The sequence below is a fragment of the Callorhinus ursinus genome, unplaced genomic scaffold, assembly GCF_003265705.2.
Source record: "Callorhinus ursinus isolate GAN/ISIS: 27379988/994484 unplaced genomic scaffold, GSC_fseal_2.0 scaffold2, whole genome shotgun sequence".
Lineage (NCBI taxonomy): Eukaryota > Metazoa > Chordata > Mammalia > Carnivora > Otariidae > Callorhinus > Callorhinus ursinus.
In genome coordinates this window covers 68,326,453-68,348,141 of record NW_027397064.1, presented here as the reverse complement: position 1 = coordinate 68,348,141, position 21,689 = coordinate 68,326,453, and the positions used below count along the sequence as shown (strand labels likewise).

The following is a 21,689-nucleotide window of genomic DNA, read 5'->3' as shown; positions in this document are numbered from 1 at the left end:
ACTTACATCCTGTGATTTGAAGGGTTCACAGTCAGCTCTTTTACTAGTTTATACAGTGACTATAAGTTTTACCATAGGGATCTTAAAGTCATTCTTTATCCCACTTCCTGCAAGGATGTCTCCCCCTACCAGTCCCATTCTCACTAGGCCGAAACTATTTCTCCTCTTTGTACTTCTATAAGGGGCCTCAGAGTTGACTCTTCATGGGCCTAAGACAATTCCTCCCACACCTCTCTCTCAAGCATCAGTCAACACTTTAGCAGTAGAACTTTAGGTTCCATTTAAACCTAAGGACAGAGAAGCCCAGATGGCCATATGGAGAATGGACTGCAGGTGGAGAAAGGGGTGCAGTTGAGTAGGGAGATGAAAAAGGAGAGAACATTGAAGTTAATCTTTATCTGCTTCACAATTTGCCCAAACTGAGCTACCATTTTTTAGAGCTCACCACCCCTTCTGTTTTCTACAACCACTGACCTCAACCTTTACCAATTTTTTCTTCTGTGCTGTAATCTTGACTCCAGGAGAATGGCACTTGTGATTTGTGTAACCTTGTTTTACCCCGCAACAAAAAAACAGGAGATGGCCAAATACCACAGAGAACTGTGGGGTTATTTTTGTATGGGCACCAAACAAGATTTCTACATAGATTTGTCATCTCTCCCATACAATGAGTGAGTTTTAAAAATGTGGAGAGATTTCTCAGAACTATTATTCCGGCTATTTTGTTCTTTGGCATTTACCCACATACCCCATGAGAGGTAAATATGAAAAAACAATATTTGCCCATGTAACTATAGTTACAGGCCACAGACAGCCAAGGATACAGAAATTTAAAGACGAATGTAATATGCAACTTTGCCCCAATTCTGTCTCCCTAGATAAACTCTGCTCACCACTCAAATCTAAGTGTTCCCTAGTCCTAGATAATTGACAAGCAGTGGGAGAAGGTAAAATCAAGTAGAAATTGAACACTGAATAGAAAAGGACCTCCTTTCCAAAAACAAAAAAAATCCATTTTATTGTGGAATGATGAAAATACCCTATTCTTTTGTTTAGATAAATTTCAACAGTATTTATGCTGATTTCCCCACCGGGAGAAAAAGAGACTATTCCTTTGAAAAGCCATTGGCAGAAAAACACTCAAGTTCAACTTGGTTTCATCCTGAAGGTTTGAAGTAAAATAATTCTTTGTGAGGATTTATAAATAAGACATTCATTAATGAAGTTTCACAATATCACTTTGAAGTGAATACTACTGAATTCATTTAACTAGTGCCAAGACTCCAGCAGAGAAATTGAGCAATTAGACTTGTTCAGTAGAGCATTTAAAAGTCTAGAGAACGAATCCAGGAATTCCCAATGCCTCAGTCTCCATGTTGCAGGACCCTCAGGTATGGAATCAGATATGTGACATATACAGGGAACGGAATTCTGTGACCCAGATAGAACCAGAAGTATAACCTACACGACTACTTAGGATATCACTATTCCCCGTCTGGAACAGATGTCCCATACATGTCACATGTGGAAGAAGAGGCTTCTGGGAAGTGCATGAGTGCTTTCACAGAACTGAACATCTGCCCTGACCTCTTCTCCAGTTCCAAGGCCACCTCAACACCTGACTCCCCCACCCCCAAGTCAGTGCTGCTATTGAACATTTCTGATGCGAATGGCCTAAAAGCACCTTGGATATCAAAGTCTTCCCCCTCAGGGTCAGCCTAATGATCTAGCTTTAATGTAATTCTGTCTGCCTCTGATTCCTCTCTTTCCATAGTCCACCAACATTCAAACATGTCAGTTTATTGTTCGTCCCCAAATCTAGCCCATTTTTGTTGACACATCCCTTTTAAGTCTTATTCGGGACCTAATTACAGTACTTTGTAATCTACTTCTTCAACACTCCTTTCCTTCCTGTCTGTCCTTCTGTCTATTGCAAAGATTTCTGTTGTTGGGGCAGGAAGAACCCCTTACTGCCTACCTATCACCCTTGGGTCCAAGTCACCTTTTTCCTTAAGTTGCAGGGTCTGCTTCCCTGATGTCTACTATCCATTGTCTCGTCTTTTACTCGGGCAAGCAGAGCTTCCCCAGAGATCCCGTGACACAGGCATCTTTCTTTTGCCTTTATGTCTGCTACAATCACACATCCCTCTAATTTCTTTTCATGCGTTCAGGATCACTTCATCTACCAAACTTAAACTGACCCCGATGCCCCATTTCTTGTCCATGCTTTCCTTGTGCAATTACCCACATTAATTCAGTAAATATTTACTGATAATATCCTATGTACAGAGCACCATACATAACAAAGAAGATACAAAGGTAATTGAGATATGCATCCTGAACTTGAGGACCTGACCATCTGTAGAGAAGTAAGATGCAGAGGGATAGCATAAATCATTGTAATACACAGAGAATTCTAAATGATACTAAAATGATACTGATAAGGTGATATGGTCGTTCAAAATCAGGAAAAATTACTTCCGAGAAAGAGGAACATGAGCAAAAGCAGGAAGATTTCATGGAAGAAGTAGCTTCTTAGTGTAGCCTGTAGACAGATATTTCGGATGTAGAAAGGTATTTCAGGTGTTAAAACTGTACCAGCAAAGGCATGGAGTGGGGAGGAAACCGGGATTAACAGCAGGGTAAAGTTTGGGCTGGCTAGAATCTGGAGGGTAGAAAAGGATGTTTGGAGAAATAAATATGGAGCCAGGTACACAGCATTGGAATGATATGCTAAGGTGTCCAAACTGTTGTTCTGAAGCCATTGAAAGCTTGTGATGAGGAGTGAGATGATCTGAGCTGGCCTCTGGAAGATGAAGCTGGCATTGGTACAGGTAAAAACAAGAAGCAAGGAATTTTAGGAAACCATTACAACCAACTCCAAGGGGGAAAAAAAAAAAAGAATCGAGAGCCTGAACTAGAGTAGTGACAGTGGGAAGGAGAAGGAAGAAACGTATCTAAGAAAGAGTCCGAACGTAGAATCAACAGAGATTGGCAACGGGCTGGATTAGAGGGGGAGAAAGTGACTCCAAGTTTTCCTAATAATGTTGGTACAAAGAGGCACTAGACAGGAGCTGCTTTTTTTATTCCGTCCACAAATGCTTATTAAGCTCTTTCTGTGTGACCAGAGCAAGGCACGAAATTGGAGATAAAGGAGCAAATGAAAATAAATAGTCTCCTTCTATGAAGGAGCTGCCAATCCAAAAGAGTTAGATACAGGGGGAAAGTGTTGGAGATACCGTGAAAGGAGCTCACTCAGAATCCAGAGGGGCTGGTTAGTCACTGTCAGCTGGAAAGGTTCTCAGAGACCAGGTTGTGTGAGAGTCAGCTGCACATGACCATATGCGCAACTGCAGAGAAGCCCGCCTCCTCTGAGAACATTCCTTTCCAGCTCCTTGGGTGCCTGCGTCTCAGCTTTGATTGAAATGAAAACAAAGAGTACACTGAATTCTTTCTCTCATTGTTCTTTGTTACCCAAAAACTGTCATTTCCATCGCACTTGTATTAGGTAATAGTATCAGGTGATGTTGCATGTGGTGGGGAAGGGAGAGGACTGGCAGCCCGATCAGTGCAAAGAGCTCTAAATTCAGAGTCAGTAAACCAGACTTGTTTTCTGGCTCTCCCGCTGACCAATGGGGTGAACTTTACGAGGTATAAAAACTTCTCTTGGCCTCAGTTTTCTTATTCATAAAATGGTGATTTCAAAAAAAAAAATCTGCTTTACTTACATCACATTGTGTTGTAAAGATCAAAAAATAAATATAAAGGCAATTTGCAAAGCATAAAATATTATTAGTTATCAACTGTTACTAAATATATTTCTTTTAGTCCCGATTCCTCCAGAGAGCAAATGACACACTCACGTTAGATTAAAGGAGAGTTTACCAAAGACTGCTTACAAAGTACAGGCAGGGTTCTGGGGAGAGTGCAGTACTCGGGGCAGGTAACATCAGGGGAGCAATTTGGTCTCTTTGGGACCAAAGAGATAAGAGGTAGGAGTCATTGCAGGGATTGGGAAAGAAAAAGTGCTATCAGTTGGAGAAGGCCATCTGCAGGCAGCAGAGCAAAGAGGAAGCCCAGGTAATAAATACCTCAATCATGCTCTTCCTTCCCTCTAATCAACTTCCAGGGTCCCTTGGTCAAATCCAACCAGAAGACAGCAAGAGAGAGATCAGACTGTCTAGGTCAGGCTCTGGGGTCAGTGAGTTGAGTGGAGAAGGTATACGACCCAACTTCCCCCTAATCATCTATTAATCATCTTCCGTGAACGTGAAGATCACCGGTGGGAGCTTGTTAGAAACAAAAGTGCGATGTGATGTTTTCCTGAGCAGTCCACAGGTTCTCACATATGTGGTCAATAGACACATTTTGAGAACACTGAAGTAGTAGATAGGTTAATTTCTAGATAGGTTAATAAGTGATTTCTAGGAGCTTAATCAGGTTCTCTTCCCTTTGTCATGGGGGGATCTTAGGAGTAAGGTCAGATTAACCAACCATGAAAGAAGGCATTTGCTCCTCTTCCCACGTGCCTCATAGGTCTTGGAGACCGGTGTGTGAACCATGGGCCTTCCTAATTTGCTAGGACTCACCACCTGGCATGGCTCCAAAGGACTCTTACACCTTCCTTTGCTTCTAGTGGGACCCAAATCAGCCCAGGAGAGAGTCTGGTCACAATTCTATGTCCTCGTGTGTTTGTTCAAACCAATTATACAGAATGTCACTCCCACAGGGAAGAGTTTTTAATTTTTGACAGTATCCTATTGCCCTGGAAATCACTGCTTTTTCTCTGTCTTTGTATCCCCTCTACCAACACAATGAGTAGATGATAAGTGCTCTGTAAACATTGAAGGCCACCATTTCATGACTGGACAGAAAGGAAAAATGAATGCAGTTTAAATTTATGTTGGAAAGTCTATTATGTGTTTCTTTTAAAAAGCAAAAAAAAAAAATTCTTTTAAAAAACTTTCTTTGGAACTTTCATTTAAAATCAAATCCATGGGACGCCTGGGTGGTTCAGTCGGTTAAGCGTCTGCCTTCGGCTCAGGTCATGATCCCAGGGTCCTAGGATCGAGCCCCACATCAGGCTCCTTGCTCAGCGTGGAGCCTGCTTCTCCCTCTCCCACTCCCCCTGCTTGTGTTCCCTCTCTCGCTGTCTCTCCCTCAAGTAAATAAATAAAATCTTAAAAAAATTAAAAATAAAAATAAAACCAAATACAACAAAAGTTCAAACAAATCTTTAAGACTACATGCAATTGCAATGTTCCTCAAGGGAATTAGTGGGTCCCTGGGAAAGAGAGCCTCCTCTCAGGCTCTCACCTACTGTTTTGCTCTTCTGTGTGATTGGTAGTCAAAGTAACTGAAACTTTTTTAGAAAGGATAAACTTGTCGCAAATGGCAAGATCTCATCCTTTTTTATGGTTAAGTAATATTCCATTTTATATATCTATATCTATAACTCGCATCATCTTTATCCATTCATCTATCAGTGGACACTAGGCTGTTTCCATATCTTGTCTATTATAAAAATGTTTTTGTTTTCCGTGAGTAATTTTTATGGGGACAGATAGTAGCTACACTTGTGGTGAGTATAGCATAACACTTAATCATTATATCGTACACCTAAAACTAATGTAACACTGTGTGTCAACTACACTCAAAACAAAAAAAAAGAAGAAATGATAAAAAGGTGAAGATAATGCCACAGTAGAAATGGAAGCTTCTCTTTTTAAGAGTCTTTCAATGTTTTTTGTCATGCATCCGTTTCCGGACATGTGTAAATAAAATAAAAAAAAAAAACAAAAAACAAATCTTAGCAACTAGATTACACAGCTTCAGCCTAAAAGTGAATTTATTTCTTTTCAGGACACACTGCCCGTGCAACACCTGTTCCCTGCAGAAGATATTAAACATTTTGGGCATACCTACATATAGTCTTGGGGCAGGAATCACAGCTGTTTGTAATTTAACTGTAACTCTAATCCCGAGTGTGAAAAAGAACTAAGATAGAGAGTTATGAGACATTAAAATAAGGAATCATGCAGCTGATCCTTTCTTGGTAAGGCCTCAAAAGTGCAAAATAAAGAAAAAGGTACTTATTCAATAATTTACAAAAATATTGAGCACAATTTTATTATTTTCTGAATATTAATAATGTTTTCAAGATTTCCTTCTGTAGAATGAAACAGGCTATCACCACAGGAGATCTTTTCCCACTGTTATACCAATCCTAAAGAGAGATAATAATTAGTTTCTAAACTTTTAAATGCACGCATTTAGTTTGACCTTCTAGCCAGTGAAAGTGAGTGCTTTGTTACCGCTCATCACAAGGCATTCCAAATAAGGGAGGCTCCAGGTCTGATGAATTCAGAAGTTCAATCACATTCCTGAAGACCCAGGTTCTGTCCATGTTTTTACTCATTCATCTAAATTTCCATACTGACAAGAAGACAGTGTATCAGTCAGGATTCTCTGAGAAAAAGAACAAAAAAGATACCTATCTAACTGTTCTTTGACCAATCTATTGATCAGTCTATTTATCTATTGACTTATCTAGAAAGATTTCAAGTAATTGGCTTATGCAGGTGTGGATGGAAGCTGGCAAGTCTGAAATCTGTGGGAAATGAAAACAGGCAGGAAACTCTTGGGCAGAAGCTGATGTTGCAGGCTTGAGGCAGAATTTCTTCTTCCTCAGAGAAAGAGTTTTGCTCTTAAGACCTTTCGACTGATTGGAAGCCCACCTAGATTATCAAATACACCCTCCTTTACCTAAAGTCAGCTGATTGTAGATGGTAACCATGTCTACAAAATACCTTCACAGCAACACCTAAATTAGTGTTTAATTGAATAACTGGGTAATCTAGCCTAGCCAGTTGACACACTAAACTATCAGAAGCAGTTTCTTCCTTGTGCAACTCTTACGAGCAAAGGAGTTTTTCCCTGAAGCACCTCAACATACTTCCTCTCAATCTCCATTGGCCAGTGCTGGGATTCACACTCTTCATGAAATCAGTCCCTTGCAAGGAGTATGAAATCAAGACTGGTTTAAACCAGTTGGGTTTTAGCTGAGCCATATGGACCTGGAGTAGATGCCAGCACTCAGTTTGGGCTGTGCCACATGGAAGAAGGGGAAAGTTATCATCAGGCAGGCAAAGAGAGTATCTGGAACATAGTAGGAGCTCAATACAAATTTGAATGCGGGAATAAGCCAATGAGTGAATAGTGATGCATGCTGAGGATAATGAGTATTGGTGATTTTCTCCAAGTACACATTCTGGGCAAGACATGACTTCATCAGGTAAATAGTGTATATACTGTATGCATGATGTATGCCTCTTGTTTACGTGATATCACATTCAAATCTTTGCCACACACTGCTAGGCACTGTCGCTCATAAAGACTAAGTGAATGCTGATTGTGCTCAAAGGGATGAACTGGAAAAGAAGAAAAACACCATTCTAAGTTTACAATCTAATTTAGTATAAAGTGCAAAAGCTTTCACGTTGCTGTACTTAAACCCCTAATTCTAGAACACACACCAACATACTGTTTTTTGATAAATAAGATTACAATTTAGAGAAATCTCCTAGGAAAGCAGAGAGCCTCACCTGGGGACTATGCATTTCTCCAGGGAGTCCCAAGTTGTATTCCAAAAAAAATTTTTGCTTTTTTTGTTGAATTTATTTCAGAGTTCTTTATGTTTAACTATCTTGTTAAGTTTTGAACAAGGGTCTGAGTTTGTATGACATATGATATAGGAACAAGCTGGAGATAAGTTCAAAATCAATGGAACCCGTCGCACGCACACAGACGCACACACACAAAACCACCACCACACCTGCCTTTACTGTTTACTCACCACCTTAATAATTAGGGACTTTGTTATGTTCCTTCCATATTAATTTTTCAGGGAAAATACTCAGCTGGTCAACAAGAAATTATTCTTTTTCAGTTGTCAGACTAAAATTCAAATTTATTAAAAATATCATCAGAAACTTGTGAGGAGGGGCGTCTGGGTGGCTCAGTCGTTAAGCGTCTGCCTTCAGCTCAGGTCACGATCCCAGGGTCCTGGGATGGAGCCCCGCATCAGTCTCCCTGTTAGGCGGGAAGCTTCTCCCTCTCCCACCCCCCCTTCTTGTGTTCCCTCTCTCACTGTGTCTCTCTCTGTCAAATAAATAAATAAAACCTTTTTAAAAAGAAAAGAAAAGGAAAGAAAAGAAAAAAGAAACTTGTGAGGAACTCCTGTGAATAAGAGGAAGTCTGTGACTAATGTCTCCTTCTTAAGCACTTTGAAAACCACTTCCCCTTCATCTCTCTTCTTTCCATGTGGATCCTGGCCAACTTGCTGTCATATATTAGTCTTGTAACCCTAGTCCTTTACTCTTTCTAAGATTTAGTTGCTTTCTTTCCTTGCAAAATAGGAAGAACAATAGTTTTCCGAAATGCCTCAGAAGTTTTACTTTTTTATTTATTTATTTATTTTTTGCTTCAGAAGTTTTAGATCTCTGTTTCCAATGTTGGCTTTTTTCCCCACTAAAATGTGATATTCTGGAGGGCAGGAACTATGCCATTTTCACCTTTATCCTTAGGTACTCAAAAAATGTTGGCAGGTTGAAGTAATGAAATATCCATCAATTAATACTTGTACCCCAAGTATTTTTAAAGCATTTCTCTCCACCAACCTATTTTCTGATTATTCACTTGAGCTCTCTCTACAGAATCACTTTTGTTTTGTCCTCCATAATTGTTCTTCCCAAGGGAAGTGTGTTGAGTGGGAAACTCTTGAGAAGACTGGTTTGGGACCTTGCTTTTCGTCACCAAGTGTTACTTTTAGCTAAGATTGGTTTAGGCATGGGCAAGACTGCTAGATGAGGCTTGTGCAATGTAGAAAGTTGCTAACAAATACATATGATCATTATATTCGATGTGTATTGACAGTGAATCACCACACATGGCCTATCATGATATGGTGGTTATCTAGAGGTTTGAATAAGAAGTTGAATATTTTTATTGGAAGACTAAAATTCCCTTGGGAAAACAGCAAGAAGATGTTTACTTTGTGTAGATCAATTGAATGTGGGAAAAGCAGTGGTAATTGAATGAAACGTTTATGCACAAATATTTCCATGACACCAAAACAAAGTAGACAGGGAAAGTGGTAGGCATGTATTTTTTTTAAATGTGTGGTTCTAAAAAATAACTCCCCTTTGATTAGTCGAAAGGCTTTGTGGAAGTGCTTAAATTATCAAAGGCCATTTAATGAAATTGAGAGAGAGTCTGATGACCCGGAAGTAGAACTAGGGGCGGAGAAAGGCAATCCAGCACCAGAAAAGGGATGTCACAGGGGTGAGAGGTGTCAGAGTGGCGTCATAGAAGATAAGAGGAGTGAGAAAAATTCCAGGAACGGGTGTGTAAGGAGGGATATAAGCAGCCCAGGTTCAACATTGGGATACTTAAGGAAGGAGAACAGGGCCATTAATGCTGCCATCTTGAATTTACTTCTCAGAATTTTGAGCACATGGAGGGCATTAATATCCTTGATTTAATTTCCTGTTAGAGACCAAAAGGAATAGAGTGTTAAAAGGCAATCATTATGTCCTTTTTGGTGGGTGTGCTCTAGAAGTACGGAAGGCAAGATGGAGGCCCTAATGCCACAAGAACTGGTTTTTGAGACTTTTGGAAACCATTGAGATCTCCTTGTCAGTTTCCAAATCTGAAGTGAGGAACTTTCCAAAAATGCAATGCTAAAGGGAGAGGGAGTATATTTTAACTTGCTAGACTGCAAGGAAACAGAAAACATTTTTCTAGTAGTGTGTTGTCTATGCAGAGAATGTTAAACTACTTGGTTTCCCTAAAAATTGAGAAGAGGGATTTGTAATTGTATGGTGGGCAGTGGGCCCCAAAGTGGGGAGGAGAGGACATCTGGTGTGGTACATCACTGTTCCACCCACCCAGGAGATGAGTAGGAAGAGTGAAAACCAGCCTCCCTTGCTTTGAGGTTGACTTCTAGATTATAGTCACAGAAAATGCAGATAGCCCTTGGCCAATTGTTGTTTGGACTCAATGGGATTAGAAATGTACATGCAAACCCAGTACCAGAGTACACTTCGACATCTGTAAAGTCAGCCTGTTTTTTTCCTAGATTCCACGGGATTTGGAGTTCTGGTCTTTACGTTCAGGTTTTCATCTGTGGTATGACATGATCTCCAAAGATATTGCTAAGAAAGTTTTGCCCCTTAAAACATAGCCCAAATATGTCATTCTAAGGCATTATGTAATACTCTCCTATTGGAAGTACTTGAGATAATATATGTGAGCGTGTTCCATAAACTGTAAAGCTCTGTCTAAATATAAGTCCTGTGGCGATTGCATGGTTAAACTAAGCCTTGCAATGAAAAAAGAATTGTGACTGAATTGCAATTCTGAGTGTCTGGAGCCCACTTTCAATTAGGTTACAATTTCATCAATTTGCTAATTAATTGTTTTAAGCCATCCAAGTGCCAGGCAATATTCTTGTACTCTTTCTTCAATATGGCGTTAGCACAAACACTTGAACAAGTTTAACATAAAAGTTGACACAGACAGAAGCAATATTTTTGTTTTTAGGGCATTAAAATAGCAGATATTTGGGGAAATGCTTTTAACAGGTTTTAGTATCTGGCTGAGTCCATGGCTCTTCCCAGCTGTCCGCCTCATTTGTCACCCTCAGCTTCCTCCCACATCTCCAAGGAGCCTTAGTGAAACACTCCTCACTGATGTCAGTTGCTCCAGCAGGCTCCAGGCATGGTCAAGGCCTTTAGAAGTCTAGAGAGGCCCAGGGTCACCTTATTTTTAGACTCTTACTGACTTAAAAAATTAAGAAATACTTTAATAGGTTTAACAAAATTATGACTTTTTATGTTTTACACTTAAATGAATTCCCTTAAAACACATAAATAGATACATCAACAACTTAAGTTGATGCATTTAAGTTTGATCCACTGGGCATGAAGATGAATAAGACACAATACTCCTCCTCAAGGAATTCTCAGTCCAGCAAACTGTGAAGTGTTATATGATAAATAATCACATGTAAGTGTTGCTAGGGTCATGCAACCAGAAAGTCCTTAATGACATTCCCGTAGAGATGTCAAAACTCTGACATTCTCTCTGTGTGTGGAAACCTCAATAAGCAGCAGTCCTGATCCCTTCCCAGTCCTGAGCTCATGGGTCTGGCTGCTCACCCTCCCCGGGCTCCCGCGGCCGGCACATTGGCCCATCGAGGTTGCCAGGCTGCCGGGCACTGCAACAGCCCTACCCTGGTTCTTTCGCTGCAGCTCTCAAGGAGACGGAGAGTGTTACCATTCCACAACCAGGAAAGTCCCATTTTCTCCCGGCCCGTCGGCAGGGCTGAAGCGTTTTTCAAATTGGCTCTTTCACTTGGAAAGCTCTTTTCATGTTCAAAACACCCAGCGAGTACAAACTGTTGCTAAATTAGGTAAACTATAGAGCAATCTGTCTGACTAGAAGAAAAGCCGGTATTGCTCTTTTGTTCCAGTCTGCACAGATCACGCTCAACATCCTAATGGTAGTGGAGCACGTTACTGTCTAGGAGAGAGAGAGATGGAGAGAAAGACAGAAGCTACAGTCACAAGAAGTCTGTTTTCCCCTCTGAAAAACTCCATTTTGAGAAGACACTTCCTCTACACAAGTCCCAGTTCCTGCTTGCACGTTGTAATGTCTCAACATACCTGCAGATGCTTTGACCTAATGAGGCTCCTCCCCAACCCATGATTCACGCCACATGCCCTATTTATCTCCTGTCTTACCAGCAACTCAGAGCAATTGGGAGACTCAGAGATTAAATTCTGAAAGACAAGCCTCATCATAATGGAAAATCCAATTAACTTTAGTTATAGGAGCTGCCTTCCAGCAACAGCACTGTAATTTTGCCTTCTATGAAAATGGTTTAGCTCTTCATTAGGTAGCATGTCAAAAATTAAACAATGCCAATTATTTTCCTTGTCTTGAGATCTAGCATTATCTGGGGAATTAGAAGACTGACTGCGGACATCCATTTTAACTAGACGTAATTCCTGGCATCTTTGTTTTTCACTGTGTTATCTTTTCTTGAATGTCCTGGTGTGAGGGAAAATAATTATCTCTGGGGAATCCAGACTGAATTCCTGTTCAATGGTTTGTAGATTATGAAATGATGATGTTGATAGTGTTGATGTCATTTTTAGCTTTCCTAAGTGAAAACTGATATTAAAGAGTGATATTATCATGCTTATGCTCTCAGCTGCTTTGTGAGAGAAGTAAGAAAGCGATTGTTATCCCTGTTTACAGGGAGATAAACTAGAAGACACATGACTTGCTGAAAGTTTCCTATGTGATTATTGGTAGAGCTGGAAACAAAAGCCAGGTCTTGACACAAAGCTCAGCATTCAGCTACCAGACTATGTGTTCTCACTTTGGCAAAGCTGACAAACCCTAAGTTTCTATTGCATGCCTTGTTTTTATTACTTTTTGCACATTTGACTTACTCGCAGTCAAAAAAAAAAAAAATCCATTTTTTACCATGAAATTCTGGAGGATAGAAAACTGGTAAAGACATGACCCCCTGACTCTAGGGAGTTAAAACAGTACCGCAAATACAGAGCAGAGACGTGATCACTAGCATATTAAACATAAAAGAAAATTAGAGTCTTTTTGAAAGTGGGTAAAATCTAAGTGTAGATGTGTGTATACATACTTACAAGTGCAAGAGTGACATGGAAGTGAACGGACATCTCATTTGGTTGGGGATAAAGGAAAACCAGAGGAAGCAAATGAGGGAGAGGAGGGTTGGGCTGCACTCCCCTCCCCTGTGCTTTCTCTTGGTTTAGCCAGCATCCCCTTCCCAGGGCAGTTTCTCCAACTTAATGGTGTGCATCAGACTTACTCAGGGAAATTTCTTAAAAATGCCGATTCATGGGCTCCACCCCGGATATCCAGATTCCACGGATCTGCAGGGGGTTCCTGCAATCCGCATTTTCCCCCAACGCTCCTGTGGCTGTGAACCAAGCTTTGGACCAGAGCTGGGAAACAGTGCTGTAAGATCGTGCCACTTGCCTGCTTTAAGAAAGGAGAGCACTGACTTGGAAGATAGGGATGATGTAGGAGTCCACAAAAGGTGGTCCTTGCAATCCCTGCCTTATACATGGAAGAGGAGGACTGAAGGAGGAAAGAAAAAGAGAGTACTAAGGCAATTCACTAACGCAGCCTTCTTACAGCTCAAGTGCACTTGGGCAGAGCCCCATCTGCCTGCATCAGAGAAATCTGACTCCTGACAGAGTTACCCCTTCCTCTGTCCATCTCCTGCATTTCCTCTGACCCTCATATTATGCTCCATCTGGGGCACGGGCTGCTCTCATTTTCCACTTATGAATAATTTGGGGCTATATTTAGGCAACTCTGGTCATTAGGTACCCATATTTCTGTATACAGCCTATAAGGTTTTATTTTTTTAGAATTCTAGAAATTCGTGAGCAAGAAAGCTCTTAATATTAGGTCACTTAGTCAATTACCTCCTTTCCTGCCTAATGCAAGATTATTCCCACTGGTCCTGTTTCCAGTGCTCTGTTGTCTATTTTTAAATGTACTAGCTGATGGTGATTCTGCCGCTCCCCTCAAGAGACCGTGATCCTGGCTCACCATTCTCAGTGTCAGGGGGCTTCCCTGGTAATTAGCTCCAACTTGTTATTTCTTCCCCTTCCCATTATCCTCGGTTATCAATTCCCTTGTAACAACATTATTTCTCTCACATTCATTATATATTTTTAGATAGTTTCCACAGTTCCACAAGCCCCTGTTAAAAAGAGTTGGGCCAGTTGGTACCAGCCCATGTCTTATTCAGTCTCACTGCGGAGAATGAAAATGGAGCGAAAGGGAATGGTCCCTGGGCTCTGCGGTGGGCAGCCAGGTGGGCAGCCAGGTACCACACTGTCTTGTGTCTGTGGCTCCATGCTCATCCACAGTGGTTTTATCAGTCTAAGGCCACCCTCCTCCACAAAGCAGTGTCTCTTGAAGCATAATGTGTCTAGGTCATATGAAGGTGTACAAGAAAGGGCCGTCTCATCATCTGAAAAATGGGGATGAGACTGCCTACTTCATTAGATTTCTAGGAATATTACATGATACCGGGTATGCAACTAATTTAGCAAAAGCTCTATAGCATGCAATGAAACCGAATAAAATCTTGAGATATATCTGTGTGCTCAAATGAATATACATTTGGAAGTCAAATAAACCTCATTCCATTTTTAGCCTTGTCACTTGCTGGTTGTATGACTTCATTAACACTTATGTGCAATTATTTATTATATAATATTTTACATTTGGCTGGACCAAAGATTCCTTGAGGGGACGTATTGTGCCTTATTCATCTTTATGCCCAATGCACCTAACTTAAATGCATCAACTTACGTTGTTTGACCTCCCTGAGGCTCAGTGCAATGAGTGCATATTGCCTACCTCTACGTTACACACATTTTATACCCCAACTCACATCTTCTTAGCCTATTTTTTTTTCCCCTGCAGCCATTGCTGCAGCTACCACATGGGCACAGGAATAGCCTGATGACACTTCACCTTAGCAGCACCCTGAAGAATCCTGCCATCACCTAAGGGAGTCTGGATCCTGTCACGGAGCAGCCGTTCTCACCACGGGGATTTGGTTATCACAACTGAGGGCGGGAAGCGCTATTGGCATCTGGTAGATAGAGGCCAGTCTGTTAACATCTTACAATGCACAGGACAGCCCGCCAAACAAAGAATTATCCAGCCCAAATGCCAACAGTGCTGGTGTCAAGAAACCCTGATTAAGAGACACTGCAAAAGCCTTATCTGAGGAAAACACCTCATAAGATATGCTCCTCTTCTCACATTCAAACCCATCCCCTTCACTGCTCCAGACTGGACTCATCAGAAGGTTATTTCTCTGCCCTATAAGGGTTAGATAGTAAACAGCTAACAGAACCATGCATTGGTTCCTATCCTATCCTGTGGAGTAAGGGCTATAATGATAGGAATGTATAATGATAGGAATGTTTAGGTCATAGCACCAACACAGGACATTTCCCTGATCTGAGAGAAAACAGCACAGCTAAAGAAATTGCAAGGCATGGGGCACCTGCATGGCTCAGTCATTTAAGCATCTGCCTTCAGCTCAGGTCATGATCTCAGGGTCCTAGGATGGAGCCCCGCGTCAGGCTCCCTGCTCAGCAGGGAGTCTGCTTCTCCCTCTGCCCCTCCCCCAATTTCTACTCTTTCTCTCAAATAAATAAATAAAATCTTAACTATAAAAAAAATTGCAAGGTAGAAACCAGGGGAACCAGTGTGGGAGTAGATTTTGAGGGGGCTTACATATGAGGTTAGAGTCTAAGGTTGGAGAGGGGAAAGTTTATTGACAATGGAACACTCTTCTGTGATACGGGGTTCAATGTCTTAGCAAGAGCAAAGTTGGTCCTAATACACTGCTGGGATTGTTCCTTGAAGCTTGGACCTTACAAAAGTAAATCAAGTGTAGACTGCCTTAGCAGAGAATTGGGGAAGAGATTGAAAGGCTCAGGGAATGTTGTGGTGGATTGATGCTAGATCAAAGAAACCACCACCTGACCACTCTCCCTGAGGAGGTCCAAATTCCACCTGGTCAATAAAGAATGCATGGTGAAGGGAAACACCAACATTGTAGAGAAGCTTGGTTGTCAATCTGTTGACACTGGGAGGTACTACATTGGAACTGGTTTCTCTGGTATTACTGGAATTGATAGGATTCTGAAATAGCTGAGGCTATTTTGTCTTTACAGAGATTGGATATAATTATTGAAATGGGCAGGATGGCCAGAGTGACAGAGTGCCTTGACCCATAGGGATCTGTGGCATTGATTGATAGGGATCGTGGGAGTGACAATGGAAGGGCAACCAACTAGAGTTTTGTCTAAGCTGTATAACCAGAAGTTGAAGTCTGGCAAGCAAAAAAACTGGTGTCAACCACTACAGTGGAAAATCACAAACACTCACTCATTTTCTAGATCTAAGTTAACTCTCAGACTCAGAACCCAGTCTCGGATCCAGAACCCATTGACCAATGAAGAGGCTAGGTCCTCTTGAGGAAGTACCCTGCACCACCACTGCAAATATATGCAATAAATATCCCCTAAACTTTCCGCAAAGGATCTGAAACCAGTTATCAGAATCCGTATGTACTGGGGAAAGAATGCCCAGACCATTCAAGGGCTACTGGGCACCGGGGCTGAGCTGACTCTGACAGCAAGGCATCTGAATTGCCATTGTGACCCTTCATTAGAGAAAGGTTTATATAAGCCAGACAATGAATGGAATCCTGGCCCACATCCATCTCCTAGTGGCCCCATGGGTCCACAGACCATCTGTGCAGTTATTACCCATTACCTTAGTGCAATTAAGATTAGTTCCTTGGCTGATGGAATAAAAGCTACTATATTTGAAAGGGATAAGGGTAAGTCCCTAAAACTGCAGAGCTACATCACAGGAGGAACTGCAGAAATTAACACCACTGTCAAAGATTTGAAGGATGAAGGTGTATCACCCTTCGATTCACCTGTTTGGCCTCTGCAAAAAGCTAGAGGGATCACTGAAGACAGTGGACCAAAAGAAAATCAAGTGGTAGCCACAATCACAACTGCTACAGCAGATATGGTACCTGACTACAAGTGATTATCCCAACTTCTGGCACTTAATATGCAGCTTTTGAGCAGATAAATGTATTTTTCTCAATCCCCATAAATAATAAAGATCAAAAGCACTTTATGGTCATGTCAAAAAGACAGTAGTATACGTTGACTGTCTTACCTTAGGACTAGGTTAAATCTCTTGCTCTCTGTCCCAATATAGTCTACAAAGACCTTAATGGCCTTGATATTCCACAGAATCAGCATGATTTCTGGTTGGCAACACTGGTGGTGTCATGGTGATTGGACCAGGTGAGCTGGAAGTGGTAAGTATTTAGGGTGCCATGATCAGACACATACATGCCATAGTTTAGATGATAAAACCTTCAAAGCTTCAAGGACCTACCACATGGGTGATGTTTTCAATGATCCAATGAATCATAACACGTGGGGAAAGTCTAGTTTAATATAAATGATAAATTGTTGCACCTACACCTCCTGCCCCCAGGAGAGAGGCACTGCACAGTAGGCTTATTCAGGTACTGGTGTCGGCACATGCCACACATGGAAATACACCGTGGACCATTTATTGGTGTCTTGGAAAGCTGCATTTTTAGGTGTGATATATGCTGCCCAGAATAAGAGAGGATCCTATCGCAGGTCCAGACTGAAGTACAAGCTGCCTTGATGCTCAGGCAGGATGACCACACGATGGATGGTGCTAGAGGTATCCTAAGTGGATTACAATGCTGTGCAGAATCTCTGTTAAACCTCATTGTGAGATCCCTGGGTTCTGGAGGGAGGTCAAATATCCAAAGGCAGAGAACCATCACCTGGCATGTTTTGGGGCCCTAGAAGAAGCTAGAACATCAAGTGTGACTATGCAGTTGGAGCTGCCTATGAGGAGTGAGATTATGAGACCCACAGTCACAGGTCTTCCAAGAACAGATACAGTCACTGTATTACATAAATAGTACATTTGGGATTGTGCTGAGTAGGTCCAGAGAGCACAAATAAGTTGCATGAGCAGATGGCCTCAACTGTCACGTGACCTTTCTCTGTTACACCCATACTGTCATGGAGGCTTCCTTATGACTAACTCATAGAGGAGAAAATATTTGAGCCTGGTTCACATATGGACTAGCCCAATAGATTTATGATAAGTAAAGATAGACTGCCACCACAATACAACCCCACTCAAACCTGAAGGGCACCAGAAAAGAGAAGTTGGCCCAGTTGTATAACTCTGGGCCATCCACTTGGCTATACACCCCGTCTGTGGGGAGAAACTGCTTAAAGCACAGATCACATGCAAACTTTTGGGCTGACAGAGGGCTTTGCTGATTGGTCAGGATTTTTGAAAGGAGCGCAATTAGGGCTTAAAAACAGACGAGGAAGTGTGAGGATCAGGTTTGTGGATGAATCTTTGGCAGAGGGCCTAAAAAGCATGTATGGATATTTGTGTCTTGTCTTAATGCCTACTGGAAAGCATTCCAGAGCATTCAGAGACATACTGGGCAATTAGGAGACAGTGGTGCTGTCAACAAGGAGAATAGGTTGGCTTGTCTAGTGGCTATCAGTCAGCCTCTGACCAGCCCCCCGAGTGCTTGCACAGTAGTCCCATGAATGAAGCAGCCTTGGTGACAGGAATGGAGACTATGCATAGACCCAACAGCATGGGCTCTCTCTCACTAAGGCTGATCTAGCTATTGCTACTGCTAAATTTCTAAGCTGCCAGCAGCAGAGACACAATATGGTGCCTCAATATAGAAACATCCCTCAAGAAGGCCAATCACTTCGTGACAAGTTAGTGACATCCTAGAAGGACAGCAATATATCCTTGCCAGAATTTACACTGACTTTCATTATGACTTTGCCTCTCCTATCCAAGCTGCCTCAGCTAGCATCATCTGAGGGCTTGAAGAGTATACGATTTACCATCTTAGGATCCCAATAAAATTGACTCAGACCAAGGGACATCTTTTACAGTGAGGGTAAATGAAATGACTAGAGAATCCTCAAATCCCACCATATACCACATCACTGTGAAGAAGCCAGCCTTGTAGAATGATGTAATCTTCTATTTTAGGCCCAGCTAAGGAGTCTCCTTGGGGACCACATTAGGTCAAGTGCTGTCCTCTAGGACTCTGTATATGTAGTGAACCTCTAGCCAATATACGGTGAAGTGTAACTAGAATGCATAAATCTGAAAAACCAAGACGTAGAAGTAGAATTAGCTCTTCTCATCATCACTCCTAGTGACCCACTCTCAGAATGCATGCTTCCCATCCTTGTTGCCTTAAGCTCCGCTGGATTAGAAGTTCTGAGTCCTGGTACTGGGAGTGAAGATGGAGGGTAGGGAGGAGGCTTCCACCAGAGAACCCAGAAAGGCAGGACGACGTCCACTGAATTTAAAACTATGACTACTGGGGCACCTGGGTGGCTCAGTTGGTTAAAGTGTCTGACTCTTGATTTTGGCTCAGGGCATGACCTCAGGGTCGTGAGATCGAGCCCTGTGTTGGGCTCTGCGCTCAGCGCAGTCTTCTTGGGCTTCTCTCTCTCCTCTCCCTCTGCGCCTCCCCTCGCTCATTCTCCCTCTCTTTGTCAAATAAATAAATAAACATCTAAAAATAAAAAATAAAGCTATGACTACTATTTTGTCATTTAGGGGTTTTCAAACTGATAGATCAACAAAGAAGGGAGTTGACACACTGACCCTGACAACCGTTCAGAAATTAAGTATTTGTTACACAATGGTGGTCTGAAGGAATAAAGCTCTAAACCCACAACATTCACCGGGGCTTCTCTCAATGCTTCCATGCAATTTCAGCAAGCACAGCTTAGCAAGGGTAAAACAACTAAGAGATCCAGTCCCTGGCGATACATGTGCAAACCCAGAAATGTGAGGAAGTTAACACCTCCTGGTGCAACCTTTGAACAAGGGAGGCATGGAAACTGGTGGATAAACACTTTTCTCCTTCTACCTTAAGTGGATCATTCTGAGGCACAGCCTACACACTTCCTCAAATGGCCCCAAAGTGGTTTAAGCCCTTGTTGCCCATGTTGGTAACCAACTCAGTAAGGTACCCTGAGACTGGCTTTCTTTTCTTCTCCATTTTACTCTTCCAAGTAGCCCCCTCTTGTTCTCTGTGATAATTTTCCCAAAATAAACTACACCAAATCCATGTCTCAGGCTCTGCTTTTTGGAAGAACCCAAGCTAAGAAATCTCCAAAAGTATTACTGTGAATACCTAATGAAATAGCCTACAGCTGGGGTAGAATACTGGAAAAAAGTGCAAGTACTTAAATGCATCCTAGCAAAATTTCTGAGTCCCAAGGATAAAGATAAAATCCTTCAAGCTTCCAAGCAGAAAATAACTATAATAATAATAACAGTTCACCTGGAAAGGGGAAAAGAAATCAGGCCAGTCCTGAAAAATCTCATCTCTTACACCAAAAACTAGAAAACAGTAATGTTTGCAAAGGACTTACCTGAATGTGACTCTACGATCCTATAGCCAAACTACCCTGGTGTGACAGCAAGAGACAGACATTTTCAGTTATGTAAGGATTGCCAAAAGTCCCACAACAGCATACACCATCTAGAAGCATCACTTGAGGAAATCTCTAACCAGAGGAAACTGCAAAAAGAACAAAACAAGGAAATGGAATACGTGGTATATAAAAAATGGTGGTAAATATTGAAACCAGTAAAATGTGTAGGTAAGTCTAGCTATAATGATGATGTTCTTTAACTTTTAAATAGTGAAGAAAAATTCTTAAAATAGAAGTCTAATATGAAAACACAAGACTATATATTTAATGTGCAAACCACAATGCCAGGGACATGGTAGGCATTAAAACACAATTAGTTCTCTTCCTTCTTATTTCTTGTTTGCATTTTGAAACACACATGATATAAAAGACTGTGTGTAACAGATGACATACTTTAAAAAATAATAATGTTAGAAAAAAATCTGTGCTTCATCCACCTAGCTTAAGATGTATCTGCCTACTTTTTTCAATTTGCCTAATTTTCATGGAGAAATCTTAGTTGTTGGTTTTTTTTTTTTTTTTTACAACGCGAAAGCTCTCGACTTCTTGTTACTTTTTATTGACCTATTTGTTTAAGTAATAGGACTCTAGACCAAATGCCTGCTACCACTGTTAGCAGTGTGAGCCAGACTCGGACTAGATCGCTTTGCGCCTCAGTTTCCCCTTTTGTAAAAGGCGACCAATGTCCTCATTTTCTCTCTACAGGAGCATCATTGGGATGGGAGTAGGAGGGTGAACATAATAACTGTGGAAGATGTGGTACATACATGTACGTAAGTAGAAGACAAAAGAGCATGTACATAAGAGAAGCACCTGGTACAGCATCATCCATCCACACTTAGTCTACTCCTGAAAGCTAATGCTATCGATTCTGCACAAAGGCTTGGACAGCACTGGTTTTCTCCAGCTACCCTTCCGTTAGTCCTCTTTCACTCTCTTTACCATCAAAAACTGTGCTCATTAATACCTGATTTTACTTTTTTTCTCCCTTTTAAATATCCAGCATATGAATTACCATTGAGTTAGAAACAATGCTTGAAAGAAAAGCTAAAACATACAAATATATCTGTCGCAAGGTGCTGGCAGTACATTTTCAAAGTGACTCTGTGCAACGGACAGAATTAACTTTCCTTTTCTTCTTCTCACAGTACGTCTCTGTGGAGCCTGGCAAAGATGTTTAACAGACAGAACAAAACTTTATTTTCTCCTGGTACTGGTGTGATGCTGTCAGCCTGAGCATCTTTTGGAATGCCTGGTGCACTCAGAACGGGCTCTGTGAGCTCACAGGAGGCAGGAACAATGGCCTGCAGACTGCTCAAGTGGGCAGTGCTGCAACCTGGAGCCATACCAGCCCTGCTGGGAAGGAAGCCTGTCCGTTTATCAAATTGACAGCAAGGCGGTAGAGGGAGCAGCTGAAGCATCCTTTGCCAAGGACAGGCATAATGCAGAAAAATACGTCATTGCTGC

General features: G+C 41.6%; 1 long non-coding RNA gene across 1 annotated transcript in view; it reads right to left on the bottom strand.

The window, feature by feature from the left end:
• LOC141374774 (uncharacterized) overlaps positions 1–21,417 on the bottom strand; it is a 56,801-nt gene extending 35,384 nt beyond the window's left edge. Inside the window, exons 1-2 of the long non-coding RNA XR_012381898.1 lie at positions 21,281–21,417; positions 20,160–20,308 (exon numbers count right to left, since the gene is read on the bottom strand). This is a non-coding gene — a long non-coding RNA (uncharacterized lncRNA). The remainder of the gene's footprint in view (positions 1–20,159; positions 20,309–21,280) is intronic.
• Positions 21,418–21,689: the final 272 nt, after the last annotated feature.